Source organism: Sebastes fasciatus, chromosome 16, assembly GCF_043250625.1.
Source record: "Sebastes fasciatus isolate fSebFas1 chromosome 16, fSebFas1.pri, whole genome shotgun sequence".
Lineage (NCBI taxonomy): Eukaryota > Metazoa > Chordata > Actinopteri > Perciformes > Sebastidae > Sebastes > Sebastes fasciatus.
Window position 1 is genome coordinate 17,812,894 of NC_133810.1, and position 9,406 is coordinate 17,822,299.

The 9,406-nt window shown below is 37.5% G+C and overlaps 1 protein-coding gene across 2 annotated transcripts in view; it reads left to right on the top strand.

Annotated features, from left to right (window-relative positions):
* Nucleotides 1-3,385, top strand: part of pitpnab (phosphatidylinositol transfer protein, alpha b) — a 26,445-nt gene extending 23,060 nt beyond the window's left edge. The window contains exon 11 of one of the 2 annotated variants that reach the window (XM_074610680.1): nucleotides 1-3,385. This exon is cut by the window's left edge and continues 547 nt beyond it. The gene's annotated coding sequence lies outside the window, so the exon portion shown is untranslated. The other variant, XM_074610681.1, reaches the window with a different exon arrangement.
* Nucleotides 3,386-9,406: the final 6,021 nt, after the last annotated feature.

The following is a 9,406-nucleotide window of genomic DNA, read 5'->3' on the forward strand; positions in this document are numbered from 1 at the left end:
TTTTTTAATTTGTCACAATACCTCCTACTCTCCGTTTGTGTCAGGCTTTATGCAGTGTTTCCTTTTGTTGTTCGAATCAATCTGCAAGTCTACAAACCGCAGCTGCGAGGTTGGGATTGTGCTGAGAGTGTACTCCCGACCTACCAGATAGGATTTCTTCCCAGTATCTCCCGTAATATGTTGAGGCATCTGTTGGCTTTTCCGTTGCTTTGTGAGTTTGTGTGTGTGAATATGTGTATGTGTGTGTGTGTGTGTGTGAGTGTGTGTGTGTTTGTAGCGTTGTAAGGTCATCAAGGTTTCCAGCCATGTTTTTAATTTTTCTCTCTCCAGATCATTTTTAGCTCTTCAGTTTCATCAGGCAGAAAGTCATTTAAACACACACATACACACACACAGAGATAGTATACAAGGATAGAAGTGTTCAAAGGGAAATGCACAGTAGATGAGCCATAAATGGGTGTTTCTCTCCACAGACTTCACATCATTTTAACTGCAAAACTCTGTGATTCCAACATGAGCAGCCACGAATACACAGCTCCTCCCGCTCGCTGTAGATAGATAAATGGTTCTCTGAAACTTAATGTGATCTGCGTCAGCTCTTGCCCTGTCACCCATTCTGTCACCTTCAGTGGATAAATGGTCTTATCCAGCGATAGCAATAACTACCATGACACGTTGGTCTCTCCTTTTTATCATCGCTAATCTTACCGTTTGGTCCTTACCCTGAAAAGAGTTTTAGTAAAGCAGAGCCCGAGCTGAAAGTCAAGGACGGCTCAGTTGTTGATTCATTATTTATTTATTTAAATGCTGGTTTTATTGTGTTTGTCTTTGGATGAGGCGGATTTCTCTCCTGCTGGAATCTGGAGCCTGTTACTCGTAATAGTGTGGTTTTTCGGTGTATGCATGAGTGATGTACAGTAGCGTGTCTTTGAAGAGATCTGATGCTAGCTGGGTAAAGACGGAGGAAGTAATGGAGCTATAGAGGAGTGATAACAGCAGGCACTAACCCTCTTCCTCTTGTTGACGTCTGTTTGGCCTCCTTTGTTACTTTTATTATCCTCTCTTCCATCCTCTGTTTACCTTCACTAGACACATCTTATAGCAGTGAAACTTTAAAGAGCAAGCAACAGATGATGTCAAAACCAAAAGACTGATTTTGGTCAATTAATACATTTGGATCATAAAGAAGAATGTAAGGTCCAAAAAGCTGCCATCAGAACATGTATACAATCATACACACTTGTGTGGAATCCGATTAAATGTTAAAAATATATATATATATATATATATATATATATATATATATATATAAATAAAAGGTCTTTATTAGCCTAATATTTTATTTAGTTTTTTTAGCCTAATATTTTATTTTGTTAAATTCAGTCTAACTTATGACTATGAAGGGTGGAAGTAACAGATAAAAATGGAAGTAATGAATATGCATGTGAAATGAAAAATGGAGTGATACATTATCAAGGGATTTGATTCATTTAAAGCTGATTTGACTAAAACAGTCGTGATATGATGAAAACAGAGCCATGTTTCAGCATTTTCACCATCTTACATTCATCGATCACAACACAAAATTGACATTTATCATTTAAGGAAAGTGGCATCAATGGTGGACATAACAAAAAATAATTGAAGAAAAGGGAAGTGATGAAAATGCGTATGAGTTAATAATGGAAGTGATGAAAATGTGAATGTGAAAATAGAGTGATTGTCAAATGATTTGATAAACTTGATTGATATTTTATTTGAAACATTGACCATTCATCATTTAAGTTTATCAAATCAATTCACAATTTATCACTATTTTTCAATTCACATACATTTTCATCACTTCCATTATTAGTTCATTCACATTTTCATCACTTCCCTTTTCTTCAAATTATTTGTTGTTACTCCCACCCTTGAGGCCACTTTCCTTAAATGATAAATGACAATTTTGTGTCAAATGATGAATGTAAGATGGTGAAAATGATGAAACATGGCTCTGTTTTCATCATATCACGACAGTTTTAGTCAAATCGGCTTTAATTTAATCAAATGCCTTGATAATTTATCACTCCATTTTTCATTTCACATACATTTTCATCACCTCCATTTTTATCAATTAATTTTTGTAACCTCCACCTCTCTCGTGCATGACATGACAGAGCAGAGTAAATTATTATAGTTAAATAAATTGCTATTATATCTTTATATATTTGCTGTATAAACCCTGACGTGCTCATAGAATCGGGGTGTATTTTCTTTAGAGAGCAGCAGTCTTCCAGGGCCTCTTTGATTATTTTGTAATTATGATTACAAACAGAAATGGAGAATTTTAATGACTTCATGCATCATTTTCCAGGATAATATTGGAGTGGTGTTATTGTGCGACCATTAGCTTATATATTTATGTGATCTGTCTTGAGCCCAAGCACAATAATAGCCAATAAATCCAAATTTCTTTTATTTGCCATAAGGATAGAAAAGTTAAAAGGCCATTAAAAACTGCTCAGGGCGTTATTGGCAACCATTCGAGCGTATTAGTTTAGACTTGCTTCATTTTGTGACACTTATATGTCCCTTTGTGTGTCAGATTATTAACCCGTCCCTGCGTAACATTTTCTGTTGCCTCCCCTTTAAAAGAAAACACTGGACCTGGATGTCCAACCCTTCCACCTCTCTCTCTCTCTGTGTCCATCGAGCATCTCACTCGCTGTCTGTGACGGGGCTACCAACTGAGTCATGGAGATTTGTGGATGTACTGTATGTATTGACTTTGTAAATAGTAAATAAATTAATGTAGATGAACACATATATATAGATCAGACTGTCCTGCCAGACCTACAGCACACCCTCTTGACACTCCATCGCTGTCACACAGACAGAGGTATTAATGTGAGGGAATGTAGAGTCATAGTTGCTGAACTTTAGTGCTGATAAGACATTTTGAGATTAAAAAACGCCTTCTCACATATTATAGATGATTTTGCTGCAGATTTTAGGAAAGCAGTGCTGCAGTGTGGTTTGTAGTTGGAGGGGAAAAAAAAACCCTGTTCACTATTTCCTCTCCTCCTCACGTTGTTCTTCCCTCACAGGGACCACGTCTCATTGGCAGGACAGTGTATAGATATATATTTTTGTTCTGAGTGTTGTTGTACCTCTGTTGTCAGTCTCTGAACTACAATCGCTTCTCTCACTGAAAAAGGAACGTATAACGGCAGCTTGGGTCAGTTCATTGATCCACATAATTAGCTGATGGTGTCTGCCCTAAGTGGAGCCAAGTTAGATTTTCCCCTCCTGTGGTTTTTGATGGGGATCGAGGGGAAATTATTCTGCGTAGGAGCACTGCGAGCTGGAGGATTGGAGTTATAGCTACGTAGGAAAAAAAAGACGATTACATGTGGTTGTTTGAAAACAGATACTGACAGTAGGTCCATTTCAAGAGCCTGAAGACACCATACAAACTTGTGAGAGAACATGGTTCAACAGAGACAATCTCATAGATATCTGTTGTTAGATTCCTCGATTTATAATTAGAATATGAAACCAAATGAGTCCACAATCCCAATCTGTTTTTAAATCTCTCTCTCTTACTCTCTCTTTCTCTCTCTTAATCTCTCTCTCACTCCTGTTAACTTGTCTCCTGTTTTTCTTTCTTTTATTGTGAATTTGTGCCTTTTTGTCATCTTATCTTCCAATAACACTACTGTACATTGGAGACGTAAAGAAATGAATAAAAAGAAGCAAAGCAACTGTACACACGTTTTGATGTGAATGTTTTTTTACTGTAATATACTGTATGTATTGTTACACATTAAGCGCAATGATCTCCTCACTTAGACCTGCAGAAGGCAGAATGTTTTTGGCATCATTGGGCAAAAATTTCATAATAATCTTTCAGCATATTGTAATTCAAGTGTTCTGAGAGATCATTAGACTTCCGCACCTCCTCATGACTCTGTTTTCAGTCTTTAAAAAATCAAAAGCCTGTGACGGGAGACCTTGGCCAATCACAGGTCATTTCAGAGAGAGAGAGCGTTCCTGTTGGCTGTTCATTCAACAGAGGCAGCTGTCAATCACTCGCGAACTACGATCAAACGGTCAAACTAGGCAGCGCTGATCAAATATGAATTCATATTCTGTTACTGTAATGCCTACTTCTCGCCTCAAATGTTTTCAGAAACATCTTGTAGTGTACCGTTTAGCTGTAAAATGAGAAAGTTTGCTGACGGGCGGTGCTTGGTATTTCGTCAACTGATCTCAACATGGCTGAATGTCAGTAATGTCAAGAGGCCTTGACATACAGTATACTGGACATTAAATGTTACTATACTATTTTATTTTCTCTTTATGCTTTGGTTTTGGATGGATAAGCTTTACTGTAGACTAGAGCCTTGCAAATAATTAGAAAGCAATTCATTCATTGATTTGATGCTAAAAAGAGCGATTGAAAAAAGGTTTTACGATTAATCCATAGACATATAAATTGATTTATTATGTGATTTGACATAAATTGAATAGAGCAAAGATGTATTAACAAAATACATATACATTAAATGAATAAATCAGTTCATTGATTAATAGATCCAAATAAAAATGGGTTTAGAAACAAACTGAAATGAACAATGGTTAATTATAGCCACTTTGTGTAGAATATGGATAATCGTCTTTGGCGCCCCCAGTGTAAGTATGAAGAAATACACACTGGCAGGCAGCAGCCACACACACACACACACGTACAAACACTGTGGCAGGTTAAAATAAATCAGTTTTGGATGGCAAAGATTACTTTAAATCCTGATTATGAGGCAGAGTATGGGCCGGGACAGAGGGCTGCTACACATTTTGTGAGATGAGACTCTACACAGTGTGTGGGGCTGTCTGAGAGGACATCTTTTAAAACTGCAAACATTTAGGTTATATGAGTAATAACACTTTAAAGAAGTTCAAACTTTCTATCTCTTTCAAATCTTCAAAAACAGAGTAAATCCTGGTTTTAAGCTGTGATTTTCCTCCTCCTCTTTTTCATGTATTTGTTTCTTGACCGTCTACAATCTACTTTATGATAATTGATTTGTAACAAAAATGTCATTGAAAGCAGAGATTTTACATAACTATTTAAACTGTCCACACTGAAAAAAATCACACTAATAAACAAAAGATAAATATAAAAAAGAAAAACAGCACTGGCCACTAGGCCAATTAATCTTAGTCAAGCATCACACTCAATAATAGGCCAGTGTTGGCTTACAGACGTAGGCAAAGTTGTTGGTAACGTTCCGTTAAAGAGAGAAAAACCCACAATGGTCACTGAAATAACTTGAAACTGACAAAAGTAATAATAAATAAAAAATTAACTAATGAAAATCAGATATTGCTTTTGAATTGTGGTTCAACAGAATCATTTTAAAAAACAAACTAATGAAACTGGCCTGAACAAAAATGATGGTACCCCTAGAAACGATTGAAAATAATTTGACCATAGGGACATATTATTCTAAGGTGTGTCCTGTAAATAGCATCACAGGTGTCTTCAAACTTGTAATCAGTCAGTCTGCCTATTTAAAGGGTGAAAAGTAATCACTGTGCTGTTTGGTATCATGGTGTGTACCACACTGAACATGGACCACAGAAAGCTAAGGAGAGAGTTGTCTCAAGAGATTAGAAAGAAAATTATAGACAAGCATGTTAAAGGTAAAGGCTATAAAACCATCTCCAAGCAGCTTGATGTTCCTGTGACTACAGTTGCACATATTATTCAGAAGTTTAAGGTCTACGGGACTGTAGCCAACCTCCCTGGACGTGGCCGCAAGAGGAAAATTGATGACATATTGAAGAGACGGATAATACGAATGGTAACCAAAGAGCCCAGAACAACTTCCAAAGAGATTAGAGGTGAACTCCAAGGTCAAGGTACATCAGTGTCAGATCGCACCATCTGTCGCTGTTTGAGCCAAAGTGGACTTAATGGAAGACGACCGAGGAGGACACCAAATCATAAAAAAGCGAGACTGGAATTTGCCAAAATGCATATTGACAAGCCACAAAGCTTCTGGGAGAATGTCCTTTGGACAGATGAGACAAAACTGGAGCTTTTTGGCAAGTCAAATTAGCTCTATGTTCACAGACGCAAAAATGAAGCATACAAAGAAAAGAACACTGTAACTAATGTGAAACATGGAGGAGGCTAGGTTATGTTATGGGGCTGCTTTGCTGCATCTGGAACAGGGTGTCTTGAATCTGTGCAGGGTACAATGAAATCTCAAGACTATCAAGGCATTCTGGAGCGAAATGTGCTGCCCAGTGTCAGAAAGCTTGGTCTCAGTTGCAGGTCATGGGTCCTCCAACAGGATAATGACCCAAAACACAGCTAAAAACACCCAAGAATGGCTAAGAACAAAATAATGGACTATTCTGAAGTGGCCTTCTATGAACCCTGATCTAAATCCTATTGAACATCTGTGGAAGGAGCTGAAACATGCATTCGGAGAAGGCACCCTTCAAACCTGAGACAGCTGGAGCAGTTTGCTCACAAGGAGTGGGCCAAAATACCTGTCAACAGGTGCAGAAGTCTCATTGAGAGTTACAGAAATCGCTTGATTGCAGTGAGTGCCTCAAAAGGTTGTGCAACAAAATATTAAGTTAAGGGTACCATCATTTTTGTCCAGGCCAGTTACATTATTTATTTATTTTTTAAATGATTCTGTTGAACCACAATTCAAAAGCAATATCTGATTTTCATTAGTTAATTTTCAGTAAATTTTTATTTATTATTACTTTTGTCAGTTTCAAGTTATTTCATTGACCATTGTGGGTTTTTCTTTCTTTAACGGAAGGGTACCAACAATTTTGTCCAGGTGTATATGTTTGAATCTTACTAACTGATAAACAACCAACCACTATTTACCATTTGCAACATCTAGCGGTGTTTTTTTCTGTTTTTCTGTTTCTGCGCGCATGCCACAGCACTGTAGCTGTATATACAGTGTATATTATGCATTTTTGTTTTGTCCATCAACTCATAAGAGTTTGATGTGCACTAGTGAAAGGACATAATTGCAAACCAGTCAGGCCAAGCCAGCATGTCCAGCGGTTAGGTGATCTGATAAGGAGCTGACCACTGTAGGCAGGCAAGAAATGACAGAGACTGAAACTGGAAAATTGCAGAACACACTGGGAGAGTTTGGGGGAAGAGTCTGAGGCTGTCTGAATGTGCCTGAAGATGAAAGAGAGAAAGATGATGTAGGTGGCACCATGACACATCCGTCTGATAAGCTGAAGAGAAACGTGTTCCAGGCGGCATTCATTTTCCACACTAACATGTTGCTAATGCAAAATAGTTGCATGTATATGAAATAGCGCTGTCAAACGATTTAAATATTTAAACACAATTAATAGCATTATTGTCCATAGTTAATCGCATTAAATCGCACATTTTTTAATCTGTTCAAAATGCACTTTAAAGGGAGATTTTCAAGTATTTAATACTCTTTATTATTATTATTACTCTAAACAATGACAAATATTGTCCAGAAACCCTCGCAGGTATTGCATTTAGCATAAAGAAATATGCTCAAATCATAACATGACAAACTCAAGCCCAACAGGCAACAGCAGCAGTCAGTTTGCTGATTTGACTATGACTTGCCCCAAACTGCATGTGATTATCTTGAACTTAAAGGCAGATTTGTCAAGTATTTAATACTCTTATCAACATGGGAGTGGACAGATATACTTGCTTTATGCAAATGTACGTATATATTTATTATTGGACATCAAAACTAACATAAAACAATGACAAATATTGTCCAGAAACCCTCACAGGTACTGCATTTAACATAAAACAAATACGCTCAAATTGCAAACTGCATGTGATTATCATAAAGTGGGCATGTCTGTAAAAGAGAGACTCTTGGGTACCCATAGACCCCATCTTCATTCACATATCTTGAGGTCAGAGGTCAAGGGATCCCTTTGAAAATGGCCATGCCGTTTTTCATTTAGCGTAAGTTTGTAGCGTTATTTAACCTCCTTCCTGGATCTTCACTAGCTTTAAAACTGAGCCCACTACAACCTCCGAAAGATCAATTGCGTTAATGCATTAAAGAAATTAGTGGCGTAAAAAATAATTTGTGTCAATGCATTATTATCGTGTTAACTTTGACAGCCCTCATATGAACATAACTCATATGAAACATGGTTGTGATATCAGGATCAGGGGAAACAATGCCATTATAAGAAGCCACACAAAATCCCTTATATTAATCAATAATTGATAATAATAATAATTAAAAATGGAACAATTTAGCTGTATTTTGTTTGTCCTATATTTGTCAAAGGGAATTGATTACTTTTATTAGACCTTTTGACAATATTTAATAACACAAGCCAACTGTGCTGCAACTCCTTGTCCTTGTAGTTCTTTACATATGTCTCAGACAAAATGATAACTCTTCAAATGTACTATGTAATGTAGTACTTTCAGCTCATGCAGTACAAAATGGAGTTTACATGTTCTCCCTTTTTGTGTAGGTTCACCAGGTTACTCATTCAGTCCAAATACAGTCAGGCAGATTGGAGACTCTGATGGTATGAATGTGAGCAATCTACCTGAACAAGTAACCTGTCCAGATGTTTTCTGAGCATCTGGACATCAGAGCATGCAGTACTGTGTGACTATGAAGTGGGTGAATAACTATTCCTAAGTTTACCTAAGAAAATGTTCCACTTTATTTAGACAACTTATTACTTTTTTCCCACACATATTTTCATCTATGTTGCTGCAGCATTTAGCGCTCTCACTCCAAAAAAGTGGACTTTCACTGAATGATCCATCCACTGAACTTCCCATGGCCTACCACTTTGAGGCAGACTGTGAATCTGCATCCAACCTTACTTTGTGAAATTCCTTTTATTGGCCTTATGGTGGCGACACTGAGCCATTTTACATGAGTTGGTATGACAGTGCTAGAATTTTCCAGGGGGTCACAAATTCACCCGTTGGTGATAAATACCGTGCAAACAGGATGTCAATAACATGACATATCTCTTTATTTTCTATTCAAATATGATGTAAGTTTTTACCATAGTATGTGTACAGTGCTTGTTAGACAGAGTGCATAACCAGAAAACACTCTAATCTCTGTGTGAAAGTCATTTATAATGTATAAGAGCAGCTTTAAAAGTGGGGAGACTCTAGAGAAGGGAAAATCAGGACAGTGGAGTGGAGCGCCAGAAATTAGACAAAAGGCGAGGAGAGGACCAGAGAGGAAAGGGAACAAGGTCATAACATAGTTACTAGAGAAATTGATGATGCTGACAGGGTTTTGCCGCCCTCCTAGTGTCCTCCGTCAGGCACTGCAGAGGAGAAAGACGAATCAGCGCTCTCTGGTCCACCCTCATCCCTCCCACT